Consider the following 15,877-nt stretch of genomic DNA (forward strand, 5'->3'; position numbering starts at 1 on the left):
TGTTAATATTTGGTTACATGTCCCTTGGCAAGTTTCACTGCAATAAGGCGCTTTTGGTCGCCATCCACAAGCTTCTGGCAAGCTTCTGGTTGAATTTTTGACCACTCCTCTTGACAAAATTGGTGCAGTTCAGCTAAATGTTCTGGTTTTTGGACATGGACTTGTTTCTTCAGCATTGTCCACACTTTTAAGTCAGGACTTTGGGAAGACCATTCTAAAACTTTAATTCTAGCCTGATTTAGCCATTCCTTTACCACTTTTGATGTGTGTTTGGGGTCATTGTCCTGTTGGAACACCCAACTGCGCCCAAGACCCAACCTCCGGGCTGATGATTTTAGGTTGTCCTGAAGAATTTGGAGGTAATCCTCCTTTTTCATTGTCCCATTTTCTTTCTGTAAAGCACCAGCTCCATTGGCAGCAAAACAGGCCCAGAGCATAATACTACCACCACCATGCTTGACGGTAGGCATGGTGTTCCTGGGATTAAAGGCCTCACCTTTTCTCCTCCAAACATATTGCTGGGTATTGGGGTCAAACAGCTTAATTTATGTTTCATCTGGCATCACATGGACGAAGATAAGACCTTCTGGAGGAAAGTTCTGTGGTCAATAAACAATATATATATATATATATATATATATATATATATATATATATATATATATATATATACCTGTGTGTGTGTGTGTGTGTGTGTGTGTGTGTGTGTGTGAATCTATATGTTACTTTACATGCAGTCAGCTTTCGCTTCTGTCCAATATTTTTAGCCCAACACAGCCACCAAGGTAAAAAGTTTGGACACCCCTGGTTTAGCTGATTGGAGAGCTAGCTTCTGCAGCTAGTGGGTCCATGATGATGACCTCTGTTTTGTTCGATACAATTAAGGTATATAAACAAACATTTACAAAATCTTTCTGTGTAAATAATTCATTTCACAACCTATATATCTAAATCTTATAGTCCGTATAGCTAATATATATATATATATATATATAAAAACATTTTTTTGTCTAAAATTTAGTGAGCGCGGCTTATATACCAGTGCAGTCTATAGTCCAGAAAATACAGTAATTACATGTATTAAAAAGTAATTCTGGTAGTAATTCAATTACTTTTTTTGGCAAAGTAACTATAACTTTTTTCCAAACACTGCTTTTAACCCGTACCTCTACTCGCTAAATATAGCTACAAAGAGCATCCCAGATCATTTCTGCTTCGTCTTATTCTCCGTGTGTTGGTGTCCAAGCACGACGTTTCCTCTTGTAAACAAGTTGGACAGCCGCGGCATCCACTCCCATACCGAGCATGTCAGATCTTCAGTTATGTGTGCTTCCACTTCATCCACTTCCTGTCCGGGCGCAGTAGAGGCAGCAGAAGAAGGCGAGTGTGCAAAGAGAGACGCTCTTGTGTGCAACTTGCTGCCTGTGCCGACAAGATCTGGAGGCGAGCCGCATAGCTGAGGCAGGCCCACGCCTGTTTGCTGTTAATGTCATCACTAGAACTAACCGCTGGGATTCTGGGTAAACACCACCTTTTGAATCACGGCTCCGGAAGAAGTACGAGCTAAGATTATCAGGTTAAGGTTCAGCGTTAACCATAGCCAGGAACCAGTGTGGCACCTTAGAAACACTGCCCTTTCCCTGCGGGGGATATGAAGACACTTCACAAGATGTTTTTGTTTCATCGGTCACAAGGGAGGCAGAGTCAAAGCACTGGGGAAGCAAAACATTATCTTTGGTGTGCCTAATGAAGTGGCAGTTAGCTGTGTAACTCAGCAAGTATTGACTTCACTGGAAGTATTTACTTCCGAATCACAAATCAAAAATGCGTGTTTTCTTGGTCCTTTTGCATCGTAAGTTAATCAAAAGTGTTATTGTAAAAAAAATAATAAATATGCACAATTTATGGTTGCCAGGAAATCATTGGAAAAAAATGCAGTCAATTTTACGTTTGATAACTGCTTTTGCTTACGGTAAATTGCTATAAAAAAAAACCTATATATTGTTGTTGTTTTTTGGGTTTTTTTTTTGTCCAGCTCCTCAAAAATGCGTGTTATCTCGGTTGTTTTCCATCATAAGTTAATCAAAAGTGTTATTGGATACATTTAAAAAAAAATAAATAAATAAATAAATATGCACAATTTAGGGTTGTCAGGAAATCATTGGAAAAAATGCAGTTAATTTTACAGTTACCGGTAACTGTTTTTGCTTACTGTAATTGCTTTTTTTTTTGTCCAGCTACTCAAAAATGCGTGTTTTCTTGGTCGTTTTGCATCGTAAGTTGATCAAAAGTGTTATTGTATACACTGTAAAAAAAATAAAATAAAAACATATATATATATATATACAATTATTATTATTATTTTTATTTTTTATTTTTTTTGTCCAGCTACTCAGGCAAATCATATTGCCATATCGGCTGTACAAATTTACTTTACAAAAGACAAGTGTGGGATACTTCTGTTGTTGCCTTATTTGTATTTGACTTTATTTAAATGGATTTATATTATCATTTGGTGCAGCCGGGCCGGATCAGGAGGGATAGAAATGGGGGGAAAAAAGGAAGACAGAGGGGGAAATTGTGTGGACAAGAGGGGGATAAGACAGAAAGACGACAACAACAGCAAACACAACAATAACAATGACAACAACAATAGAACAACATCAGCAAATAGGATATGTACAAATATGATGGTGAAAGTGAAGAAATGACTATGAACATTATTACACTACAAATGGAGCAAGACAAATACCAATAGAAATAGCACTATTGAAAATGAATAAAAATTACCTCTAAAAAACTATATATTGTTAACCTGTTCACAAAGAAACCTATAGAATTTACAGTAAAATACTGGTAATACCGGCCTATCCCCAGGTGCATGTCTTTGGAGGTGGGGGGCAAGCCGGAGTAACCAGAGAGAACCCATGCAGTCACAGGGAGAAAATGCAAACTTCGCACAGAAAGACCCCTTGGTTGGGAAATCGAACCCAGGACCTCCTCACGGTGAGGCACGAGTGTTAACCGCACTCACGTCGCACCGAACTTTTAATACAAACCCCAAAACCAGTTGTGTAAATCGTAAATAAAAACAGAATACAATGATTTGCAAATCCTTTTCAACCCATTTTCAATTGAATGGACTGCAAAGACGGGATACTTAACGTTCGAACTGGAAAACTTTGTTTTTTTTTGCAAATATTAGCTCATTTGGAATTTGATGCCTGCAACATGTTTCAAAAAAGCTGGTACAAGTGGCAAAAAAGACTGAGAAAGTTGAGGAATGCTCATCAAACACTTATTTGGAGCATCCCAAAGGTGAACAGGCTAATTGGGAATACGATTAGATATAAAAGCAGCTTCCATGAAATGCTCAGTCATTCACAAACAATGATGGGGCAAGGGTCACCACTTTGTGAACAAATGTGTGAGCAATTTGTCCTACAGTTTAAGAACAACATTTCTCAACAAGCTATTGCAAGGAATTTAGGGATTTCACCATCTACCGTTTGTAATATCATCAAAAGGTTCAGAGAATCTGGAGAAATCACTGCACGTAAGCGATGATATTACTTTTTTGCAATGTGTTGCTGCCATTAAATTCTAAGCTAATGCTTATTTGCAAAAAATATATATGTTTCTCAGTTTTAACATTAAATATCTTGTCTTTGCAGTCTATTCAATTGAATATAATTTGAAGGTGGTGTACACCCTGGACAAGTCGCCACCTCATCACAGGGCCAACACAGATAGACAGACAACATTCATACTCACATTCACACACTAGGGCAAATTTTGTGTTGCCAATCAACCTATCCCTAGATGCATGTCTTTGGCGGTGGGAGGAAGCCGGAGTACCCGGAGGGAACCCACGCAGTCACAGGGAGAACATGCAAACTCCACACAAACAGAACCGAATGCAGCTGAGATAGGCTCCAGCACCCCCCGCGACCCCAAAAGGGACAAGCGGTAGAAAATGGATGGATGGATGTATTCTGTTTTTATTTACGAATTACACAACGTGCCAACTTCACTGGTTTTGGGTTTTGTAATATTAGTATCTGAAAAATGCCTGTGTTTCCCAGACATGAGGATTTTAACTTAAAAGTATTTGTACAACCTTTCACTGGACAACTCACATGTTCCTTCAAGTGAAGTATTAAAAAAGAGCCTTAAATGCACCGTATCTGTTAAATTGCTGCTTGCATCCCGTTCCAACGCACTTAAACGCACCGCGTGGTTCATTTCCATGCAGTTTGCAGTGAAGCACGTAGACATAACCCCTAAATGTCTGAAACCACTTGACACAAAAATACAAGAAAACAAGGCTAATGCTTTAACACAAACCCCTAAAACAATTAAGGTATGCAGTAAATTAAAATGTACAATCTGCGAAATCGTTCATTTAGACAGAATAATACCGTACATTTTAGCGTATTTGCATTCATTAAAGGGGTCATATTAACATTTTTTTTCTACATTTAAAACTCTTCCTTGTGGTCTACATCAGTGTTTCTTAACTAGTGGGTTGCCAAAAAGTACCTGTTTCTCAGTTGTAATACACTTTTCCACCACTTGTCGCAGTAATGACAATATCAAACAAACAGAAGAAGTCTGCAGATGTCATAGAGAATGTTCTAAAGAGCAAAAATGATGACTAAAGGGGTCACATTTTTTATTTTAGCATTTCACATTTTCCGGATTTATGCAGATCCCAAATACACAAAAACAGGTACTGCTAGGTAAGAACAGTTTGCATATTAGTCTTCTTTTGAGGCAGTGTTTCTTAACCATAAGATATATATTATGTTTTTATTTTGGTAAGCACTCCATTTATGTCAAAATAGCATGGCTTCAAGATTCAACAATAGCAATAATAATAGAAATTATATGTGACTTCTTTTTAAAAATGTTATGACTGAAAGGGTCTCAGTCATAAAAATGTTAAAATTAAGTCACATATTTTATTTATTTATTGTTTTTATTGGATCTTGAAGTCATGCTATTTTGACATAAATTGAAAAAATATATGACTTATTTTTAACATTTTTATGACTGAAAGGGTCTCAGTCTTGAAAATTGTAAAAATAAGTCACATATATTTTTTCAATTATATACAGTATGTGACTTATTTTTAACATTTTTTTGACTGAAAGGGTCCCAGTCTTAAAAATTGTAAAAATAAGTCACATATGATGTTTTTATTTTGGTAAGCACTCCAAATATGTCAAAATAGCATTGCTTCAAGATCCAATAATAGCAATAATAAAAAAAATTATGTGACTTCTTTTTCAAATGTTTATACTGAAAGGGTCTCAGGCATAAACATGTTAAAAATAAGTCACATATAATTTATATGTGACTTATTACTAACATTTTTATGACTGAAAGGGTCTCAGTCATAAAAATGTTAAAAATAAGTCACATATCATTTTTCAAATTATTGTTGTTATTGGATCTTGAAGCCATGCTATTTTGACATTAATGGAGTGCTTACCAAAATAAACTGGGAAAAACGTCCCGGGCCAGCTGGATGGACTAAATAGACAATTGGCTATAATCGATCATGATACACGCAGCATGCCATGCGTGTTATTACAACTACAGTACATACCCTGTCGAGCTAGCTGTGTACAAACAAAACATGAAATAATACTTAACAGATACTGTAATATGATTGTTCATGGTTTTTCAGATTGGTGTCCTATCACATTGTGTTATGCATTACAAACTCAAAACGCGTTTCGTGCTGACGTTGAAGCTAGCTTATATCTTGCCGTAGTTAGCTTTTACGGCTAATACGGAAGCACGCCGATGTGTTACTACGCTAGAAAAAGAGCTCCTCAGTGTTCGCTCTTACAATAACAATTATACAGGTTACGGAACGTAAATTAAGTATTGTTGACAGTTTTTGAATGCATTTTTAAAGTGATTTATAGGTAGAATTGATTGCTACCGTTAGCTGCATTGTTAGCTACCTAGACTGAGACTATTTGTATATGTTAGAATGCAGAAAAAACTACTTTTGTCTTCTTTTCTCTCATAATGATTGTGAACGATAGGCAAAAATACCAATAAAGTAGAGTTCCCCTTTAAGTCTGTAAATCAACTTAATATCGATCCGTCCATTATGAGTCTTAATTGTTTTTTGTTTGATGTCCTTCTTTGTCAAAGAAAACGTGGTTCTTTTTTATGGCAAACACAAAATATGCAATGTTTTCCATGAAAATATTTTCAAAGTAAAATATTTGATGTGAAGTAATTGGAGCCTTAAATAGGTCAATAATTCATAACACCATTGATTTTGATTCATTTTGTTTTGAGCAATGTTTTGAAGAAAAAAACAGTCTGCATGGCAGCTTTGTGTTATTCCACTCTTGTAAGTTTAAAAATATATATTTTTAGAATGTGCCGCGGGCCGCACTTTGGACACCCCAGCAACTTCCACAAATTCAAGCAATTTAGGATGCAACAATCATACACAAAAAATTATCATATTTTGACATTCTTGAAATGGTCAGACACTTCAGCTTGCTTTTTTTTGTGTCTGCTATTGTAGTTAATGTTCTTTGTACTAGGTTGCTATATGTTATTTAACTATTAGCTGCCACAATTACACTAAACCAGTGTTTCTCAACCATAGGGTTTCTTGTGAACACACAAAACCAAAAATAAACAAGTCCATCAGTTGTGGTGAAGTTGTCACCCATATCTGTTTCTCTGCTGTGGTCCGTACGGGCCGCAGTGGTACTCAGTTGTAATACACTTTCCTGCCACTTGTGGCAATAATGACATGTTCTAACAAGCAGAAGAAGTCCGGAGCTATAATCATGGAGTTTCTTAAGTGCAAAAAATTTGACTAAAGTGCTGAAGCTGTATTTTCATTTGCACTTTAATTTAATTGACAGCTTGGTTGTATCAGTATCAGTTATTTATGGGCCCATTCTAATGTAGTATATTTGGTTAGTGCTTATTTTTCTAATCAGTCTGACCAAAGCCTAAGGTTTGTGTTAGATAAATAATAATATTTGTGATTAACGCATTTTTTATACAATCTGACAAGGTTGTAAACAGTCATGATGATTAAAATCAAGAATAAGATTGCTAATTCAGTGTTAATATTCGAGTGGGCCCCGGTTAAGAACCCCTGCGCTAAACTATGACGCGAAAGAATATGGCGAGTTGGGCGACAAAGTAGGGAGTCTATAGCATGGATGATCTGGAATGTTTGCTCAGTGCCATTGTTGATGCTAATGTTCTGCTGTCGGAGTGAGGAGGACATAGAACCTTCAGTCCACTGGACCTTCCCGTGTTTGTCCGGCCAAGAAGCATGCGGGATGACTGTGGCACTAGTAAAAATGTCGCATTCCTCACATGCAGCAACATGTTGACGTCCAACTCCTCTCCTTCCTGCTCCTCTTTGAGGATGCAAAGTGAAGCAAAGTTGAACATCAGAGACCTTGTGAAAGGCGCAAGAAACTTCCTCCACCTTTTAAGCCTCCGCTCGGCGTCTCTGGTGGCGCTCACCAATGACAAACCCAGCAGGCACGAGACATTGAAAAAGCATTTAGAACTTGTTGAATTCGGTCCTGATGTTGAGCAATTAAACCTAACGTTGAAACAACATGCTTTCTGACGACGTCTAATCAATGTTGGGTTCTGACATTGATTTGACCATTGAATTTTGGTCATTTCCCAACCAATATTCTACAACACAAATACAACGTTGAAACAACATGCTTTTTAAGAACATTTAATCAATGTCAGGTTCTGATGTTGATTGGACCATTGAATTTTGGTAATTTCCCAACCAATATTCTACAACACAAATACAACGTTGAAACAACATGCTTTTTGACGACGTTTATTCAATGTCAGGCTGTGACGTTGATTTGACCATTGAATTTTGGTCATTTCCCAACCAACAACGTGGATCCAACGTTGGACATCGACGTGGTGTCAATTGACAAATACAACTATTTTGCAACGTTGTTTAGAAGTCAGTTTGAAAAGACAAGTACCGGTACCGTATTTTTCGGACTATAAGTCGCAGTTTTTTTTCATAGTTTGGCCGGGGGTGCGACTTATACTCAGGAGCGACTTATGTGTGAAATTATTAGCACATTACCGTAAAATATCAAATAATATTATTTAGCTCATTCACGTAAGAGACTAGACGTATAAGATTTCATGGGATTTAGCGATTAGGAGTGACAGATTGTTTGGTAAACGTATAACATGTTCTATATGTTATAGTTATTTGAATGACTCTTACCATAATATGTTACGTTAACATACCAGGCACGTTCTCAGTTGGTTATTTATGCCTCATATAACGTACACTTATTCAGGCTGTTGTTCACTATTCTTTATTTATTTTAAATTGCCTTTCAAATGTCTATTCTTGGTGTTGGGTTTTATCAAATAAATTTCCCCAAAAAATGTGACTTATACTCCAGTGCGACTTATATATGTTTTTTTCCTTCTTTATTATGCATTTTCGGCCGGTGCGACTTATACTCCGGAGCGACTTATACGCCGAAAAATCCGGTACATATAATCAACGTTGTATCAATGTCTTGTGCCTGCTGGGAAGTGCCAGGATAATGTTAGGAAGGCAAAGCATCAAAGGTGTTCTGCATCGAGAGAGACAACTTGACCACAATTGATGGACTTGTTTTTTTTTTGTTTTGTGTGTTCACAAGAAACACAACAGCGATGTTGTAGTGCAGGGGAGTCCAAAGTGCGGCACATACTATTTTAAAAAAGCATAAAAAAGTGGAATAAAAGAGCAAACAGGTCAAATGTAACGAGAAAAAGTTGCAATATTGACTCTAATAACACAAAGCTGCCATGCAGACTGTCTTTTTTTATTTAAACTGTCCTTTTTTTTCCATCCACCCACCCATTTTATACCGCTAGTCCATTTCAGGGTCGCGTTTATTACAGTTTATTCTATTAAATATTGCATATTTTGTGTTTCCTTTGACAAAAAGGGCATAAAAAAACAAATTAGGAAAAAACCCAATACAAACGTATAAACTACGGTTTGATATGAAGTTGATCGAGAGCAGGGGTCCCCAAACTTTTTGACCCCGGGGCTGCATTGGGTCAAAAAACTTTGGCCAGGGGCCGGGCTATATATATATATATATATATGTATGACATCATCATGCGTGCGCCGCAAAGTCAGGTGAGAGTGTGGCAAGTCAATTAGTGCACGAGGGAAAAAATTGGCAAAATCTTTGGACTCCGAGTGTAGAGTTTTTAAACATCAGTGGACATATGACTACGCGTGATGATGTCACGTTTCCAATGGGAAAATGCATTTTCAGACAATATGATTTGCTTGCGCGGTTAGGAGACCCAGTAACAAGCGATAGAAAATGGATTGATGGATGGGCAAAAAAGGACAGATTAAAACAAATAATCATTTTTTAAAAACTTCTTTTTTTATTATACCCGGTAACAAGCAGTAGAAAATGGATTGAAATACTTTGACTTTTCATTGGAAAAACTTTGGACACCCCTGAACTAGAGGCTTATTTTTAACACTTTTACGAATGGGGCCTTTTTGGGTGCCCAAGAATTTTAGTAGTATTTAAAAATAAATAAATACATTTAAAAAAAAAACTCTCATTGCTCAAAAAAATAATACTGAATAAAATCAATGTTATGAATTGTTTACCTATGCAGTGCTCCAATTACTTCACATCAAATATTCCACTTTGATTTTTTGGGGGGGTGGGAAATATTGCATATTTAGTGTATTTGCCATAAAAACAGTATTTTGGCAAAAAGGGCATATACGTACATTAAAAAACAATTTATAAATTATTTGCGTTTTGTCAACAAATAAACCTGAAGTTGATCTAAAGTTTTAAGCGATGAATTAAAAAAAAAAAAAAAAAAAAAAAAATATATATATATATATATATATATATATATGTGTGTATATATATATATATATATATATATATATATATATATATATATATATATATATATATATATATATATATATATATATATATATATGCAGTATGACTTGCTTTTTAACATTTTCATGACTGAGACCCTTCTGAGTCCTTGAGACCAAACTTGAGGGGCGCCCTAATGGTTAAAAAAAGCATATCTATTGTTTTGGTTTTTTAAATTACAAATATCAACATGGCCCCCGCAGGCAGCACGGTGGTAGAGGGGTTAGTGCGTCTGCCTCACAATACGAAGGTCCTGAGTAGTCCTGGGTTCAATCCCGGGCTCGGGATCTTTCTGTGTAGAGTTTGCATGTTCTCCCCGTGACTGCGTGGGTTCCCTCCGGGTACTCCGGCTTCCTCCCACCTCCAAAGACATGCACCTGGGGATAGGTTGATTGGCAACACTAAATTGGCCTTAGTGTGTGAATGTGTGTGAATGTTGTCTGTCTATCTGTGTTGACCCTGCGATGAGGTGGCGACTTGTCCAGGGTGTACCCCGCCTTCCGCCCGATTGTAGCTGAGATAGGCTCCAGCGCCCCCCGCCACCCCGAAGGGAATAAGCGGTAGCAAATGGATGGAACATGGCCCCCGCATGCTTTGATTTTTCAGTTGAAAAAGTTTAGATCCTTCTGAACTAGACTTATTTTTAACACTTTTACGAGTGGGCACTTTTTGGGTCCCCAAGAACTTTAGTGTGATTTTTTTTTTTTTTTTTTTAACTCTTGTTGCTCAAGAGGTAATAATGAATTAAAATCGATTTAGTTATGATTGATCGACCTATTTAAGGCTCCAATTACTTCATATCAAATATTCCACTTTTTGGGTGGAAAAATATTGCATTTGTTGTGTTCTTGCCATAAAAGCACAGGGTTTTCACAAAAAGGTAATAAAACGTAAACAATAACAAAAAAAGTAGCTTTATAACAACAAATAGGCCTGACGTTGTTCTAGAGTAGGGGTGTCAAACTCCTTTTAGATCGGGGGCCACATGGAGAAAAATCTACTCCCAAGTGGGCCGGACTGGTAAAATCACGGCACGATAACGTAAAAATAAAGACAACTTCATATTGTTTTCTTTGTTTAAAAATAGAACAAGCACATTCTGAAAATGTACAAAACATAATGTTGTTGGGGTTTTTTTACACTTGCATGTTGCGGTTAATAGTATTATATCTTTATTTGTCGTTATTTATATTTTCTGAATAAATTATGTGATAATGTTCATCAGTCAAATCATTGCTGTTAATTTTCAATCTATCAAGATTAAAAAACATTTGAAAAAAATAAAAATACAGGATGTTATTTATGTAGTTTGCTAATTTTCCTCAACTGGTGCACTAACATCATGTGGTTTATTTTTATTTTTTTACATATGTAGCATCATCTACAAAGATACAAAGAATTGCTATTGCGAAATCTAGTGGACACATTTGGAAAAGCAGTTTCTTTCATTCAAAAATTTCGGCTCATTTTTATACTTAGCAAACTTATCTCGCGGGCCGGATAAAACCTGTTCGCGGGCCTGATCCGGCCCTCGGGCCTTACATTTGACACCACTGATCTAGAGTTAAGTGGTGAATAAAAATAAATATAAAAAAATATATATATATGTGTATGTGTGTCTGTGTGTGTGTGTGTGTATATATATATATATATATATATATATATATATATATATATATATATAAAAATATATATACAGTATGACTTACTTTTAAAAATGTTTTATAACTGAGACCAAAAGGTTAGAAAAATCCATATATTGTATTGGTTTTAAAAATGAAAAAATATCAAAATGGTCCCCGCATGCTTTAATTTTTCAGTATGTGGCCCTCAGTGGAAAAATTCTGGACACCCCCGATGTAATGTTTGTGTTCATTACACTCGCCCATCATTGACTACACCTATAAAACAGTCACATGACTTCCATCTGATGAACACCAAATACCACACACAGCTGCCATGGTGTGTCTCCACTTGCATTCCAAAAGATAATATATAAGAAAATATATTTATAAGATAAGCCTTATTCAATTGATGTTTTTGGGTGAACTCTGCAGCTTTCACCATGGATACACTCTTTTACTGCACATTCATGTCGTTATGACTGTACCTGAGGGCCTCTTAGTTCTGAGCGTACAGGGACGGTCACTTAAATGGTTAAATCTCACTTAAATCTGCTACGTGGCCACAGGGAAAGACGAGAGTCCCAGAAGGGTTGGGGTACTTATAGAATGGCGCTAGCACCTTTTAGGGGTAATTTTTTTGAGTGACCCTAAAAGGATTAGAGCGTATCTATTTGTACAAGAGAACGCACAGATCTGAAAGTCCCAAATTACCCGTAGAAGTCCCGGTGCTCCAAAAGGTTCAACATCCGGGGGCCGGCGGACCCTTTTGGATGCAGTTTTGTATCTTCTTTGGCTCCTCATTTATCGTTGGGACCAGATGGGTTCTTTTTCTACATTTCGGAACTGAATTTTTTTTAAATTTCCATTCTTTCGGAGGACACTTAAATGACGTGGTAGGCCACATTAAATGATGATTTGGTGGTCGACCTTAAAAAGATGCAGCTCGCCACATTAATAACGGGGTAGGCCACATAAAATGATGTGGCGGACAACGTTAAATGAAGTGGTGGGCCACAATAAAATGATATGACAGGCCAAAGTAAAATGATGTGACGGGCCACATTAGACCTCCTAAAGGCCTCAGTGGCCACATGCGTGGACAGCACCTTTTAGCTCTTATTTTCAAAATTGTGTACACTACTGAATTGGGGTCTTATGTGCTTACCGTATTTCCTTGAATTGCCGCCGGGTATATATTATCCGCATGCCTCGTTTTACCGCCGGGTCAAACTCGTTTCGCAAAATAATTAGCGCATGCTTAGAATTAGCGCATGCTTAGAATTACTGCCGGGTCAAACTTGTTTAGCAAAATAATTAGCGCATGCCTCGTTTTACCGCCGGGTCAAACTCGTTTCGCAGAATAATTAGCATATGCCTCGTTTTACCGCCGGGTCAAACTCGTCACGTCACAAGTGACACTTCACCTTTCAAGGCATCATTTTCCAAAATGGAGGAGGCTAATGTCAATAATTTAAAAACCTAATAAAGGGAAGAAGATAAAGAGCTATTCAGTAGGATTTAAGGTCCAAGCTATTGAATATGCTAAAAAGAACAGTAAAAATGTTTTATTAATATAGCTGCATGTGTCAAATATGAGTCATTAAATGACTCCCGCCTCATGGTGGTAGAGGGCGCTAGTGATCCCAGGGATCATTCTTGCGACTACTCGGCTGCAGAAGAAGTGACAACAACAGTTTTCTAAACTGGACTTTCAATCGAAGCAGGAGGTAATAATTAAAGGAAGATCTCCATCGAGACAGAGAGACTTTTAAAACTGAAGAAAGATAAGGAAGACTTCTATAAACAAGTTATCGATGCTTTTGTTCAGAAGGAGTGGCGCATGGACTTCATTTATAAGTAAAGGTAAGACCATAATTCTTTCTTTTTTTTATTAAATGTGCTTTTCATGATGGTATCCTTACATCACACTCAAATTTATAAGCGCAGGCCTAAATTTACCGCATGCCGCATGCGCGCCGGAGTGAGAAGAGGTTTTAAATTAATTATCGCCCCAGCGCTAATTCAAGGAAATATGGTATGTGGTCACTTATACTGCCATCTGGTGGTGTCAGAAGAGTATAACATACAATGGAATTTGAAAAAAAAAAGTGTAAAAATAAAAATTTGCATGTCACTACACATGAAGTACACGTTTGTGTACTTACGGACTAAGTACATCATATCAAAAGATGATTTTTAGTTTTTATTCTAATTAGGGTCCAATAAGCCCAAATAGCAAAGAGAAATAAAAAAACAAAACATGTAAACAAACAGCTTGGGCCTTAATAGGTTAAAATAATGTGGCAGGCCACAAAAAATGGTGCGGTGGGCCACATAAAATGATGTGGTCGGCCACCATAAAATGATGTGGCGAACAACATTACATGATGTGACAGGTCAAATTAAAATGAAGTGGTGGTCCAAGATATAATGAAGTGTATCCATAACATGTATCCCCTTCTAACTTCATGTGTGATTCATTAAATGAGTCCAAATTCACAAGTTTTGTTGTAAATGATGCTACATGTGTACAAAATAATCCACATAATACTAGTACATCAGTTGAGGAAAATGAGTAAATTACATTAATCACATCCTCTAATTGGATTTTGATATTACTATTTATTACATCTTCGGATAGATTACAATTTTACACCAATAAGAGCATTTTAAAACAATAGGCTCACCTATTTGACTGATGAACATTATCACATCATTTATTCAGAAATTATAAAATCACGACAAATGAAGATCAACTACTATGAACAGCAACTTGTAAGTGTATAAAAAAAAAAAAACATTATGATTTGTATGTTTTCAGATTGCATGCGAATGCCCGAATGCAGCTGAGATAGGCTCCAGCACCCCCCGCGACCCCAAAAAGGACAAGCGGTAAAAAATGGATGGATGTTTTCAGATTGTGCTTGTTCTATTTTTGAACAAAAAAAAAAAAACTATCTGAAATTATCTTTATTTTGAAGTTATCATGCCATGATTTTACCAGTCCGGCCCACTTGGGAATGGATTTTTCTCTATGTGGCCCTTGAGTTAAAATGAGTTTGACACCCGGCTCTAAAAGTTGTGCCCCGCGTTCATCTTCATGTCGGGGTGTTGAACGCGCGCAAAAGGAAACGGTGCTCTTGCACAAGTGGACGTTGCTCAAGCTTGCGGCGCACTGGCCCCGCCCCCCAAGGGAAGCGAAACTGACAGCTGACAGTTGGCCCGCCATGGCCGCTTGCCTTTGTACCGCCAAGGTGCTCCTCCGTCAGTCTGTGGTCCTCGCCATCTCGGCGTGTGTGTGTGTGTGTGTGTGTGTGTGTGTGTGTGTGTGTGTGTGTGTGTGTGTGTGTGTGTGTGTGTATGTGTGTGTGTGTGTGTGTGTGTGTGTGTGTGGGAGAGGGGGTCAAAGTCCACGTTGAGCAACTCTAACACACAACGGAGCTCCACATGTCAGCATGTGTGTGTGTGCGTAGACGTGTCACACACACATAAACATACACACACACACACGTCTCAACATGAAGGAAGTGTCAAGAACCCTGTTTTACAACAAGGTGTGCGTCTTACCTGAGCGTGTGGTCGTCCTGCGGCTGGCTATGGAACTGACGCTCTGACCTCAATGGCAGCGCTTCATTTTCCAACCAAGACTTCTGCACTCGCCTCTCTTGCTTCTGATAAGCTGGACTTGTACTTCCTTGAGGAACTAAACATGTATTGACACACCCCTCAGTGTGTGTGTGTGTGTGTGTGTGTGAGTGTGTGCGTGTTTCTGTTTCTCTCTCTCTCTCTCGTTCACTCTCCCTGCACTGACTAGTGTGAGTGGCCCTCCTAGATTGGAACTAGGCTGCCGTGGTGCCCCCTACTCATCCCTCTGACTGCTTGTGGACTGCTGACGTTGTGCGTCTGCTTGTCCTGACAAGTCAACGCACAAAGAATGTAAGCCAGCCGTGCAGCCGCTTGAAAGGGGAGCGGCTTATACCTTTTTGTGTGTGTGTGTGTGTGTGTGTGTGTGTGTGTGTGTGTGTGTGTGTGTGTGTGTGTGTGTGTGTGTGTGTGTGTGTGTGTGTGTTCACCTTTCTGGAATGCAGCTGCTGCTGGAGCTGCGTTCTCTCTCTCTCTCTCTCCCGCTCTCTCTCGTTCCCCGATTATGCAACTTTTCTTACCCATCAATGCCAGTTTTTTTTTTGTATTTGCAATCTGCACGAGTCCTGAAAATTTGAAATCAAACCGTGGAGGCGTGGCTGAGATATTTACAAAACAGTCTTTCCTTCC

At 37.9% G+C, this 15,877-nt stretch overlaps 1 protein-coding gene across 1 annotated transcript in view; it reads right to left on the minus strand.

Moving 5' to 3' along the window:
• tnfaip8l2b (tumor necrosis factor, alpha-induced protein 8-like 2b) overlaps positions 1-15,487 on the minus strand; it is a 29,694-nt gene extending 14,207 nt beyond the window's left edge. The window contains exon 1 of the mRNA XM_061982837.2: positions 15,173-15,487. The gene's annotated coding sequence lies outside the window, so the exon portion shown is untranslated. The remainder of the gene's footprint in view (positions 1-15,172) is intronic.
• Between the last annotated feature and the right edge of the window lie 390 nt (positions 15,488-15,877).

The sequence above is a fragment of the Nerophis lumbriciformis genome, linkage group LG21 (assembly GCF_033978685.3).
Source record: "Nerophis lumbriciformis linkage group LG21, RoL_Nlum_v2.1, whole genome shotgun sequence".
NCBI lineage: Eukaryota > Metazoa > Chordata > Actinopteri > Syngnathiformes > Syngnathidae > Nerophis > Nerophis lumbriciformis.